At 36.1% G+C, this 13,197-nt stretch overlaps 1 protein-coding gene across 13 annotated transcripts in view; it reads left to right on the top strand.

Moving 5' to 3' along the window:
* NRXN3 (neurexin 3) overlaps positions 1-13,197 on the top strand; it is a 2,159,162-nt gene that overhangs the window by 1,062,064 nt on the left and 1,083,901 nt on the right. The window lies entirely within an intron of this gene.

The following is a 13,197-nucleotide window of genomic DNA, read 5'->3' as shown; positions in this document are numbered from 1 at the left end:
TTTGCCATTTTCTCTTAATTCATTTGAGAGATTGTTAAAAAGCATTTGGGGGGATATTAATGATATAAAATATATTTAGTAATTTCTATCCTCTATTGAAGATGTTGATATTTTAGTTGAGCACTTTTATGCCCTATTTTGAGGTGTAAGTAATGGTGCTCTGTTGGAAAAGAAAGTTATTGTATTTATCCTGAATATCATGTCTGCATGTTAGATGTCAGAAAATTATCTGTGGCAGAAACTGCTTCACAATACCATTCAAAATGACACCTTCCAGAAATGGTTACTTACATATTGGTACTTAGGTCTTCTTGACTTAACACACTCATGCCTTGTCAAAAGTTATTTTTTTTAAACCTGTTTAACTATTTAAATTATCTCTATGGTTATCAATCACTAGCCTCAGGAAGCTTATTTTCTAGGAGTAGGGACCTACACATATGCACATATAAATATAAATAAATATGTACAAAGTAAATATAAGATAATCCTTAGGTTTTTGATGTGGTTCATAGTGGGATTTGTCATATATTGCAAAAGAAATATATGGATTGTGTTGGAAAATCATCTCACATGTTCCTAGATGTTTTGCTTCCCTTCATGCTTAGAAAAGTAAGATAACAGATTTATGGAGAGAGCTGGCCAATTTGTGATTTTATTTTCCAATATGAGACACAAATTATTGGATCAAATCAGTCTCTTTGGTGAAATTTTTTTTAAACCCTTACCTTCCATCTTGGAGTCAATACTGTATATTGGCTCCAAGGCAGAAGAGTGGTAAGGGCTAGGCAATGGGGGTCAGGTGACTTGCCCAGGATCACACAGCTAGAAAGTGTCTGAGGCCAGATTTGAACCTAGGACCTCCCATCTCTAGGACTGGCTCTCAATCCAATGAGCTACCCAGCTGCTCCCCAGTCAAAATTTTCTTGAAGAAATCATTTTTTAAATGTTATCCTCAATGAAAGAATTTCAGCCATTTGTGAGTCTTTCAGTTTGCCATCACATTTAGAGGAATTTTGTTCCACATTTACAAACCACTTAGCTGACTGTGGTTAGAGCAGGAACTGACTATATTCTTTCTTTGTTATTGTACTCTTTTCCTGGCTTAGGGACAGAACATCAGGGATTGCAAATGCCTTTAGTTATTATATTATTGATTCTGTGAAAATGGACTATTAGTCATGCATCAATGTCTTTATCCACACCAGTGGCACACAGACCAATTGATTATGAAATGTAGCATGAATATTTGGGTATTCTCTCTATGTGTCTCTTCCTGTCTTTCTCTACCTCTCTACTTCTTTCTTTCTCTCCCTTTTTCTTTCTTCCTTTTTTTCTTTCCCTTTCTCCCTATATAACTTTTTCTCTTTTTGTATCTCTCTGTGTCTCACTCCTTCTTTTCTTCAATCTCTTCATACCTCTTTTACATATAGTCACACCTATACATACATCAGTCTAGTTCATCATAGTGTCATGGATCTGTCATCTTGAAAGATAAGGGGAGATGTTCCTCAATGGTTAAATAAAATAAAAGTGAAATGTAAGTACTGAAATAATTTACCTGGATAAACCATCAACCTAACTGTCCTTGTTTGTTTTTTCTGTTTTTTTGTTTTATCTGGAGGGGAAGAATACTCTCTTAGAGATAGATATTTTTTAGAGGAAAGCAAAAGATAAGCTCACTGTATTTATTTAGCACTATTTTGTACTATGACTTCTGAAGCATGATCATTGAAAGTGTCAAGCAAGATCATTGTGCCAACTTCATTATGAGCTATTTGAAGCAAAGGGTTTTCAACTAAACAAGATAGTTGCTCAGAAAAGTGGAAGACATCTACAGTAATCAACTGAAATCTATATAGTAGGGAGTGTCCACTGGTGTGGTCTGACTAGAAAAAAAGCAAATTCTTCACCTCAAACTCTTCAATTCGGTTGCTTCAGTGAGAAGTGCAATTCCTACAAGCCTACTCACAAGTAATTTGCTCTCTTTTTTTTCTCCTGTGAATTTTAAGATGTCAAAAGGTCTTTTATTTTCTTTGTGAAGAAGGCAGGGTCATAACCAGTGAGGCAATTGGGATTTTTTACCAGGACACTGAAATTTATGAGACTCTGACAGCATTTGTACTCCTTCAGCAAATTGCAAAAGCTGTGGTCAGCATCAAGTTAGAAAAGATAATTAGCTAGAACAGGAAGTTATCATATAGCTATGTTGTTCACCCAGTGAAAGAAATTACTTCTTGGTCCATTCCCATCCTATGCACTCCCCAAGCAGTACTGTCCTGCTGTCTCTATCTCCCACCTACTGAGTAGAGTCACAGGTTTCTCCCTATCATGGGTTATTGTATCCCATGACATAAGGTCTATATTCCCTTGCCATCCTCTCCTCTGACTTGCATATATACCTCTGAGCCTTCTTCTATGTCTTTTCCAACAAATACTGTGTGAGCTCCTTAACAACGGGATTATCTCAATTTCTCAATTTCCTGGAGAGTTAACCCAATGCTTGGCACAATAGTAAGCATTTACTAAGACCTCATTTATTCATTATTTTTCTTTTAAAAAATTTCACTTTTGGGGGGTTATATTTGTCCCTAGCACATTTTATAGTGTTTGACCTGGACTATAATTTGGAGTTATATTTCTAAAAGAGACAAGCGCCTTTAGGGCAGAAACTATTTTACTTTTTCATATGTTTATATACCTAGCACCAGACCTTTCACATAATCAACACTAAATAAATATGTGTGAGAGAGACAGACAGACAGACAAAGACACAAAGAGAGAGAGAGAGACAAAGACAGAGATCCAGAAAGGGAGAATAGAAAGGGTTAGTTAGTTAATTTGTTTTCTCCTAGGAGTCTAAGCATTGGAAAAAGAGGACCTTTAAAATGAAGTTATATTTCATGAAATTCAGTCTAAAGCTGAATTTGAATGTTAATTTGAAAAGACATAAAATTAAATAAATGAATTACAATTCTTCCCTTTTATTATGGGTATCGAATCAAGATATCTTCACTTAAGTTTGTTTCACCACTCTCTCATAAAATTCCCAGCAACGTTTTCTTTTACAATGTTTGGATGAATTTTCAGGAATATACTATAATGTAATTTCAAAAAATGTTGAAGAGGCATAAGGGAACCTAGAATCTAGAGGCTGCTTATTTTCAGAAAACCAACTAATGAGCCGACCCAAGTGTGCTTAAATTACATGTGGAATTTTTGGTTCTAATTACACTTGTCCCATCCTCTTTTAATCTTATATTAAGTTATCTGGGCCATGAGAAGTTTGATCTTTTCTTGATACTTCCTTCCATTCTGTTTCCCTAAACCCTGTAAATTGTAGACATATTTCTCATCTAGGCTGTGTCTGAAGTTCTGACTTGATGCCATATAAATGATGAAGGCAGTTTCCTCTAAAAGCTTGGAATTACTGGAGATAGTTGGATAAGCTAGATTTGAACTGAGATACACACACACACACACACACACACACACACACACACACACACACATCCGTTATAGACCTAACTGCTTCTTCTCTAAAAGTGAGAGAAATATATTCATTTTTGTTTTGTTTTTATTTTTCCCTTAGATGAGTTGCAGAAATACAGATGGCCGACTCAAAGGGCATAGTCTTCTGACTGGTTGCAAACCTAATTTTAAGTAGTCTGTGTTTCTCTCTCAGCAGTGATGCAGTTTGAGTATAAATTCAGACACTTATTTCTTAGGTTATATCACTCAGATTCAAGGATAAGAAAGAAGGCCAGAGAGTCAATGAACTATCCTAGTGGCTGTGAATTTTTATGTAACATTTTTCTCTTTGCACTCTAGATGACATTATTAAACTTTCTTCTGAGACAAGTTAATTCTGAGAATGTTGAGCTTTGAGGATGTTTATCTTGAAGAGGAAAAGACTTAGTAGCATTGCAACAACTGTCTTCATGTACTTTGAGAGCCATATAACAGAAGAGATTAGACCTGTTTTGTTTGTTCCCCACAAGGATAGAACTTGAAGGAATTTGAAGCAGTTGAAATGAGAGTAATATTGGATTTAAACTAAGGAAAAAATTCCCAACAATTAGAGCTTTCTCAAAGTGAAACTGGATGCCTTGGGAGATAATGGGTTTCTCCATCATTGGAGATATTAAAGGAGAAATGAGATGTCCACATTTTGAATAGGTCCTAGAAATGATTCTTATTCAGGTATATGTTGGGCTAGATGTCCTCTGAGGTTCCTTCCAACTCTAAGAATTGATGTTTCTGTTTAATTGCCTCTACTGCTGATTCATCTTGGCATCAGGGACAATTTCAGTGTGTTTTGGGCCTCTGCCATCCTGGCTTACAATTATGTTGGTTCTGGGCAAAAGGAGAAAGAAAACTCAATTTAATGCTCCTGTGGTAATATTAACTCTTTAGAGGCCATCATTAAGCATACAAAGAAGCAAAGGATAAAGTATCAATAGATGGATAGTGTTTGGCTTGCCTTTCTTTTACCTCTCTAATCACACAAACAGAAAGGACTGATTACTCAAACTCTAACGCAGTGACAGGAGTAAGTAGGGAGTCTATTTCTCCTCATAGGATTGAAATTATATACTTCTTAATCATTTGACACCCAACTTAGTAGGAGATAGAGGCAATAGGTTTCTTAAATCCCAGACTAATTTTTCCTCCTGTCTCCCATACAGTCGTTTACTTCCAAGTGCATTTTGGGGTTGGGAGGAAGCTTGATTAAAGAAACCAGAGGAAACGGAGACATTTTTGAAAGATTCACTTCGGTCTATAAATATTTATTAATCCCTTATTGTGCAAAGTGATCAGAAGATGAAGAAAAACAAAACCAGTTCCTACTCTCAAGGAGGTCACAGTCTAATGGGAAGGGGGAGACAACAAGCAATTTCTATGTACAAACAAGCTTATATAGGATAAGTTGGAAACAACCAACAGAGAGAGAAAACACTAGAATTAAGGGGGAATGGGAAATACTCTTTAAAAGTTGGGATTTTAGCTGAAACTTGAAGAAAGTCATGGAACCTAAGAGTAGAGATGAGGGAAGAGAATAGTCCAGGCTGGAGGTGACAGCCAGTGAAAATGTTCAGTCAAGAGATGGACTGTTCTGTATGGGGAGGTAATTAGAGAGTTTTAAAAGGGTTGTCTCTAAGAGGCACAATGGAGAGGATACCGCACTTGGAATTAGGAAGACTCATCTTGAGTTCAAATCCAGCCTCAGACATTTGCTAGCTGGGTGATCTTGAGTAAATCACTTCACCCTGTTTGCCTCCATTTTCTTAATCTGTAAAATGAGCCAAAGAAGGAACGTCAAATCATTGTTGTATCTTTGCCAAGAAATTCCCAAATGGAGTCATGAAGAGTCTGAAATGACTGAAAAAATGGCTCAATAACAAAAGCAATGAACACAGTGTAATGATTTTCCACAGGTTCATTCAATAGCATGTGTGTAAGAGGAAAGGCATTAGATGGTAGGAGTGATCCAAGATTAAGGCCATCAAGAGAATAGGACAGTGTAGAGTTCAACTGGTTTAACAAAGGATCAGTATGAGAAAAGGAGGAGAGTATAGCTTGAGCACAGATGATGGCTTGGGGAAGAACTGTAGCATCTAGGGATTAGAAGCTAGGGTATTCTCAACATGGAAGAGGAATAAGGTTCAAAACTGCAAGGGAGAGGGAGAGGTAGCATACAATTGATTTTGACCAGATAAAGGAACATCAGAGATCATGAACACAGCAGTCTCATATGTGAGGCTAATGGGAAAACAAGAATATTACTTCTCTGTTTGTGGTTGAGGTGGGGTGGAGTCATAGGTTGTGGGATATGAGAAAGTTAAGAAAGTAGGAATTTAGAGTATTTGAGAGAATATCAGTATGGTTGGTAATCAACAACTACTGGGATTTGGATGCTGGTAAATGTTGATTAAATGAACTACAAAGGAGGGAAGGTGATGGTGGCATGAGGGAGAGACAGAAAGTGGCATTGGGAAACCAGTAATATTTCAAATCCCTCACTTTGGTCAATGAGTTGGGGAATGAATTAAAATGCAGTCAGAGCTGGAAAGGGAGGCCAGGATGGTTGTGCCATCAGGAGGAAACCAGGTCTCAGTGAAAGCCAGAAGGAAGGAGTCAATTTAAGATATTTTATGCTGCATGGTTATCCCCTGTCTACACAATAACATTTAGGTAACTTTCCCTCCTACACTGAGAAGAGCTGAGACAAATCAGATAAGTGCCTGGGAAGGTAGATTAGTCAACAAGCATGTGTAAAATGTAAATGGATAAAATTTCTGCAGGCTACCAGAAACGGATCTCCTCGTGTATGCAAATTTAGACTTCTCCAACAAATAAGGAAAGTAAAGCCTGGGAACAACAACTGGGAAATGTTTTCAGTGTAGAATGGGCTCAGAAACCTCAGTAGCCACAGGCTATCTTAAATATCTGGAAATAGTAGCATTGAAAGGAGCTGTTTTAAACTATCTTAAATTTCCAATCCTTAATTGTTGCTTTCAGCAGTGGAAACTGAACAGATTGTTCTTGCAGATATTGAAAGATTTTCTCACTTCCAGAATCTTTTTTTTTTTTAAGTAATGTTGCTTTTATACCTAAAGACACACTGGTAAGTTTGTGCATTCACACCCTTTCCAAAAGACAATTCAGAATTTACAGCCAGAAGGGTTTAGGCTCTAACCTGGAGTGAAAGGCACTATAGTGTAGTGCCAAGTGCTAGTTTTGCATTAGAGGATTTGGATTCAAATTTTGACTTTGCTGCTTAGTTACATGTATGACCTTGGACAAGTTACTTAATGTCTTTGCTCTCAGTTTCTTCATTTGTGAAAAGAATGGGTTAGATTTGATGATTTCCCTGGTCCTTTTCAGCTCTAAATCTATAATCTTAGGGGAGAAAACTGTACAGCATAAAATAGGAGCCCTTTACTTTGCATTATAAACTATAAACAATGTACCTTCAGTTTGGCAGCTGTGTATTTTCCTAAGTGGTCAAAGATGTGATTTATAAGACAAAGCAAACAACTGCTGTCCTGTTGTTTTGTATTCAGACTGACACCTTGGAAAATTTCAAGTATTTTAGAAACAACTAATTTCTAATGATGTCCTACAAAGGAAAGTGGTGAATGCTAATTCATTCTACCTTGTAAATGAGGCATTTGAGGCTTGCTTACCTCCCCAAAGGCCCCTATGGACATCATCAAAAATTAAAATAATCTCTGACCCTTGCACACTACTTTTGGCAATGTCTTCTCACCTTGAAGACTCTAAAATTCATAATGAAGTCTCACCATTGATTCATGTCTCCTTATATCAGTGAAGGGGAGCTCACTCAATAAACTTGCATGGACTTCAAGGATGTGTGGTAACAGCTCACAGCTGCAGAGTAATTTAATAGAACAAATAATGAAAAAAATATCTGAATATTTGAAGTAGTCATAAGATTTGTCACCTCCAGATTATCAAAAAATACTAGAAATGATGCTTTCCAAAGGAATAGAGACTGTAATGAGAGTCAGAAGATTAGACACCACCTTCGTTGACCAGCCTTTCCATGACTGACTCTCCTTCTCCCCTACAAAAGTAAAAGGTTCTGCTTCTCTTTCTTATACATTTGTTAGAATGGTGGGGATTGAGTCTGGAGAGACTGAGATCACAATTTTTCCTATGATACTAGTTTTGTGATGCTCAGAAAATTACTAAACTCTGTAAAACCTTAGTAGCCTCTTAAGCAAAGGTAGCTAGTAGTTAGTGGATAGAACGCTAGAACTGATATCAGGATGACCTGAGTTCAAAACTAGCCTTAGATACATATTAGCTGAATGACCCTAGGCAAGTCACTTAACCTTTGAATGTTACAGTTTCCTCATCTGTAAAAGGAGAAAAGGATCCACTGGATCCATTGGAGAAGGAAATGGCAAACCATTCCAATATCATTGCCAAGAAAATGGATAGCTATGGTTCACAGGGTCACAAAGAGTCAGACATGACAGAATGACTTAACAATAAAAATAAAATTAGAATAATAATAACAACTCAATCACAGGGTCATTGTGAGGATTTAATGAGATAATAGTTGGAAAGCATTTTGCAAGCCTTAAGGCACTATTTATATACTAGCTAAAATTACAATGGATACAATATTTTTCAGTACTAATCCTTCAGAGGATGATTATAAGGATCGAATGATATAGACAGCTAGGTTGTAAAGTGTAAATGAGTGCCAAACTTGAAAACAGGAAGACCTGAGTTCAAATTCTGTCTCAGATGCTTAGAGAAGTGTAATCCTCAGCAAATTACTTAACCTCTCAGCCTCAGTTTCCAACATCTATAAAATGGATAATGGCAGCTACTTTACAGGGTTGTTTCAAATGAGATATCCATGACAGGCTTTGCACACCTTTAAACACTATAAAAATGTTATTATTAATGCATGGAAAATGTCTTACAAACAGTAAACCAGTATAGAATTTCTCCAGAGCATGATTACCAAGGCTGTAATAATTGCTGCTATCAAGTTGGTTTTTCTCACTGGTGATCCATGCCCATCCTTACCTTCAGCTCTCTTTCTAAGCAAAGGGATGCCCAGTCAAGAAATTGGGTCAGAACTAAGTGTCTCATGGTTGTGAGACAGGTTTTTCCCTCTGTAGAGATCAAGAGCTCCCTGATCTGGAGAGGGACGGGAATCACCACCTTAACTTCTTTGACACTGCACTGTTTAAAATCAAGTCTCTTGGCAACTCAGATACTCATACCATAGAATCATTAATATCATGAGTTCTGGTGATAGACTTCCTTCTTTCCTTTTTGGCCTGACTATGGAGGATGAAAACATTTCTGCTCCAATGGACCATGTGTTATTGAGGATAAGCTGCTTAGACTGCTTGTTCTTCATCAAGGTTATAATTGTCTGCTCCTGGGGTGGTAGGAGTTGCTATGTAAATGATCAAAGAGAGGTCAGACAGAGAATGTTGCCCCTTAGTGAGCAGCAAACAGCTAGAAATGGGGAAATTTCAGAGCATAAATGACCCTTTCTAAACCTGAACAAGGCACTTCTGTTGTTAATTAGTTATACTTTGTAGTCTGTCCAAATGCAGAAAAAAGGACTACCTTTTGGCAGAAGGGATGATAGCATAGGGACAAGGAATGACTACTGGAGGAGGATTTACTAGCCTAGGGAAATTTGACCCATTCTCAGTGGTTTGTAAAAGTGCACATGCTTTTCTGTTAGATCCTAATACCCTGATACTAGGAAGAATGAAAGAACATCTATAAATACAGTGGATATAGAACACACTACACATTTCCCAAATGGAATGTTGAGGGCACTACTTGTGTGTCTACACTACTCAAGGCTGTGCAGGTAGTCTATACCCACTATTATATGTATTCAAGGGGCCATGGGGTGGCTCAGTGGATTGAGAGTCAGACCTAGAGATGGGAGGTCCTTGGTTCAAATATGACGTCAGACACTTCCTAGCTATGTTGCCCCCCATTGCCTAGACCTTACTGTTCTTCTGCCTTAGAACCAATGCAAAGTATTCATTCTAAGATATAAGGGAATGGTTGCTAAAAAAAAAAAACCCAACTAATGAATAAATTATGTATTCAGAGAAGGTAGTTATATATCCATGAGTGAATCATGACCTTTGCATTTTGATTCATGCGTATATTCTATCCAATTTATTTCTATCAGTTTTAACCCCCTTCTTCATGTCCCCATAAAAGTTCTGGAAAATAATTTTGTTTTTGTTTGGTGTATTTTTTTCAGTCATGTCTGACTCTTCATGACCCGTTTAGGGGTTTATTGGCAAAAATACTTACCACTGAAGTGCTGTGTCATTTCATTCTCCAGTTAATTTTACAGATGAAGAAACATGGCAAATAGGGTTAAGCGACTTCCCCAGGGTCACACAGTGTCTGAAGCCAGATTTGAACTTCTGGTTCCAGGCCTGGTGCTCTATTTACTGCATAGCTTAATGGAACTTTGAAAAAGAATAAACCCTCATTTTTTATGTTAAAAATACCTTAATTGGGATGCCCTTCAATAAGAATAGGAACTGAACCTGTGATTTCATTGTTTTAGGAATTGTCCAGGTGAGGAGATTGCTTAGAGTAGTTGAAGGTTGAGTCTTGCCCAGGGTCAGAGAGCCATAATGTGCCAGAAGGACCACTGAACTCCATGTGTTCCTTGTTTCAAGATCACCTCTGTGTTTCCCATGTCACCTTTATACTCTGTCCTTAGTTTTTCTTGTTAAAGATTTTTAGGAGAAGAATATTGAAATAATGATCTAAACAATGATTTAGGAGACTCAACAAAACCATGAGATATTTAAGTAATATCACTAAGCTAAACCATGAAAGAACATTTAATTATAATTTTTATGTTAAGCTATGGTCACACATACTTCAGAGAAGTAGAAGTAGCCAAAAAAGTAACTTTAATGATCTTAAATGAGGTCCTCCATAGAATGGATTTTTCTGTTGATGTCATAGAAGTTCTAGGTTCTGTTTCTAGGATTTACTTTTTTCATCTGACATATCAAACAATGGAGTTAATGATCATTTTCCTGTTGGCTTTTCCTGAATTAATAACATTTGTATGTTCATATAAGAGCTTAAAAAGATTGTCATTTATAAATCTGTTCTTGTAATAATATTTTCAGTGGAATTATATTTTAAAGAACCTAGATAACAAAAGAATAAGGCAACTAAAAAACTAAAATATATCAATCCTAAAGTGAGAGACAGTCATAATATAGCAGATAGAGAACTGACCTCCCAGACAGAAAGACCTGGGTTCAAGAGTCATCTCTATCACATACCTGACTTATCTTGGGCAATTTGGTGTTCCAAGGAAGTTCTCTAAGACTAGAAACCACAGAACAGGTCCCAGTCTGCAGTGATAGAGTGAATTTCTTACCAAGAATTCCTTATACCAAGGAAAATACAGTTTTGTTCCTGTCTCTTTCCCTCCTACAAGAAAAAAATAATCAAAGGTTAAAAAATTAAAGGTTTACTCAAGTTAAGATATCATGTGACTTAGGTTTATTTCTCCATTTCCATCTCACAGCCCCTAAGTTGTTTTCACTATTTTCATTAACAAAGTACCATTGGATTTGTAGCAATTTTTGCCCCATCCTTTCCCACCTCACCACTCCATCTACATCGATGGAGAAATAGAAGGGGGCATAGAGAAAAGAATGGCAAAATATATTATCTATTTCATAGTTTCCTATGACTGATAAAATATAGTCTAGTCACCATACTTTTTATGATAAGATTTCATATATTCAATCTGGTCTTCAAACAGCTGAGAAAATTTGTCACCAGGTTCATGTTGATTATTCTTCATTTTGTTAGAATTTGTCAGTGTCAACCTGGCACAGTGCCTTGTATATAGTAAACACTTTATGAGTAATTATTGACTGATTGACTAATTATCAGGACTTGTACTCTACTTGCATAAGTCTTGAAAGCCAGGGGTTACCTTCATAATGTTGAATCAGAAGAGAGTTATATGACCTTTTTAGTCTAAGAAATACAATGAGCTGGTGCATGACCAAAGAAACCAACAACACTCTATTAATAAACAAGAAATCGTAAGGAAGTAGCAGTTTCACTGCCAAGTTCTCTCCAGAGAGAAAAATGAAAGAGTTGGAGTTGATTTCATTGTGGGCCAAAAGGCAACAAGCAATATTATTTCATGGACCACCTATATGTGTTGCCTTGTTGAATTCACTGAGACCACAAGCAAAGATTCCAGCATGAGTATAAATGCAGTTTTTGTCTCATTTCCTATTGGGGAGGATGAAGAAATAGAGAACTTCCAGGAAGAACTTGATAAGATACTCAATATTAAACATATGATTATGTTATACTTAGTGTCTTCAACCCTAAGGTGGAAATGGAGGAACAGAGAAAATTGTATTAGGAAACAAAAAAAAATAAAATGAAAAAAATGAAAAAATCTAAATAATACAAGAAACAAAAGGCATAAAGGCTGTTTAGAATCTTCATGAATGCACATAAAGGACACTTTCTTTGAGATGAGAATGAGAAATGGATTGGACTAGATAATCTCAGAGATTCTTTCCAACTCTCAAACATCATGATTCTGTGACAGATGTGATGAATAGCAAGAAACATCAGTAAAAATTAAAATTTCTGCATCTCTGTGTTGAGGTTATTCACTAATTAATGCAAAGATTAAAGTCGATATCAAATTAGATTAAAAAGACAAAGATGAAAGCAAAATATGGCATACAGTTAGAGAAATTCATATATAATTTGTTGGAATTTAGTTATGAAGGAATAAACCAGCTTTTGACCCTCATTAAAAATGGACAAAAGACTATGATTCAAACTTTTATCATAACTTAATAAAGTTTAACTTGTGCAAAACAGTTGCCACAAGTAGGAGGCCAAATGAACCCAGGTATTATATTGGCCAGAAAAACTTGAACTCCTTCCCAAAGAGAGAAATATGATATCTAAAGGAGTGACAGTTTAGAGTACAATTTCATTGGCAAAACATTATACAGAATGATCACAGGATGATGGAAGATTACTAACAATATGGTCTTACAAAATAATAAAAATCAGTTAAAATGAAAATTAGCCTACCAAGAACTTGGCATGAAAACTACATGAGCCAGATCATGCTGAAAGCATTTATAAATTAAATTGTAAGGAGGACAACAAATATATGTGAAATATAATTTACTGACTTTTTTTACACCTTTATCTTCTGTCTTAGAACAAATGCTAAATGTCAGTTCCCAGGCAGAAGTGTGATAAGGCTTAGGCAACTGGGGTTAAGTGAGTTTCTCAGGCTCACATAGCCAGAAAGTGTCTGGAATCAAATTTGAACCTAGAACCTCCTATCTTTCAGCCAGATTTTTATTCATTAAGCTACCTAGCTGTCCTTTTACTAACTTTTCTAAAACTACCTTGCTTCATCTTAACAATATATGAATTATAACATTTGGATTTTATAACTTTGTTATCAAACTACTTATTTAAGGAAATTTATATCATTTTAGGATTAGAATTGAACACTAGGAATTATAAAATTTAATCTGCTCATTTTATAAAGAAGTAAATTGAGATGGAGAAAATGACAAAGGTCAGTTAAAAATCTTAGTATTTGGCCAAAGATTTTTGCAAGAAAATAAACCA

The sequence above is a fragment of the Monodelphis domestica genome, chromosome 1 (genome assembly GCF_027887165.1).
Source record: "Monodelphis domestica isolate mMonDom1 chromosome 1, mMonDom1.pri, whole genome shotgun sequence".
Lineage (NCBI taxonomy): Eukaryota > Metazoa > Chordata > Mammalia > Didelphimorphia > Didelphidae > Monodelphis > Monodelphis domestica.
The sequence above is the reverse complement of the archived record's forward strand: the minus strand, read 5'-3'. Positions and strand labels throughout refer to the sequence as shown.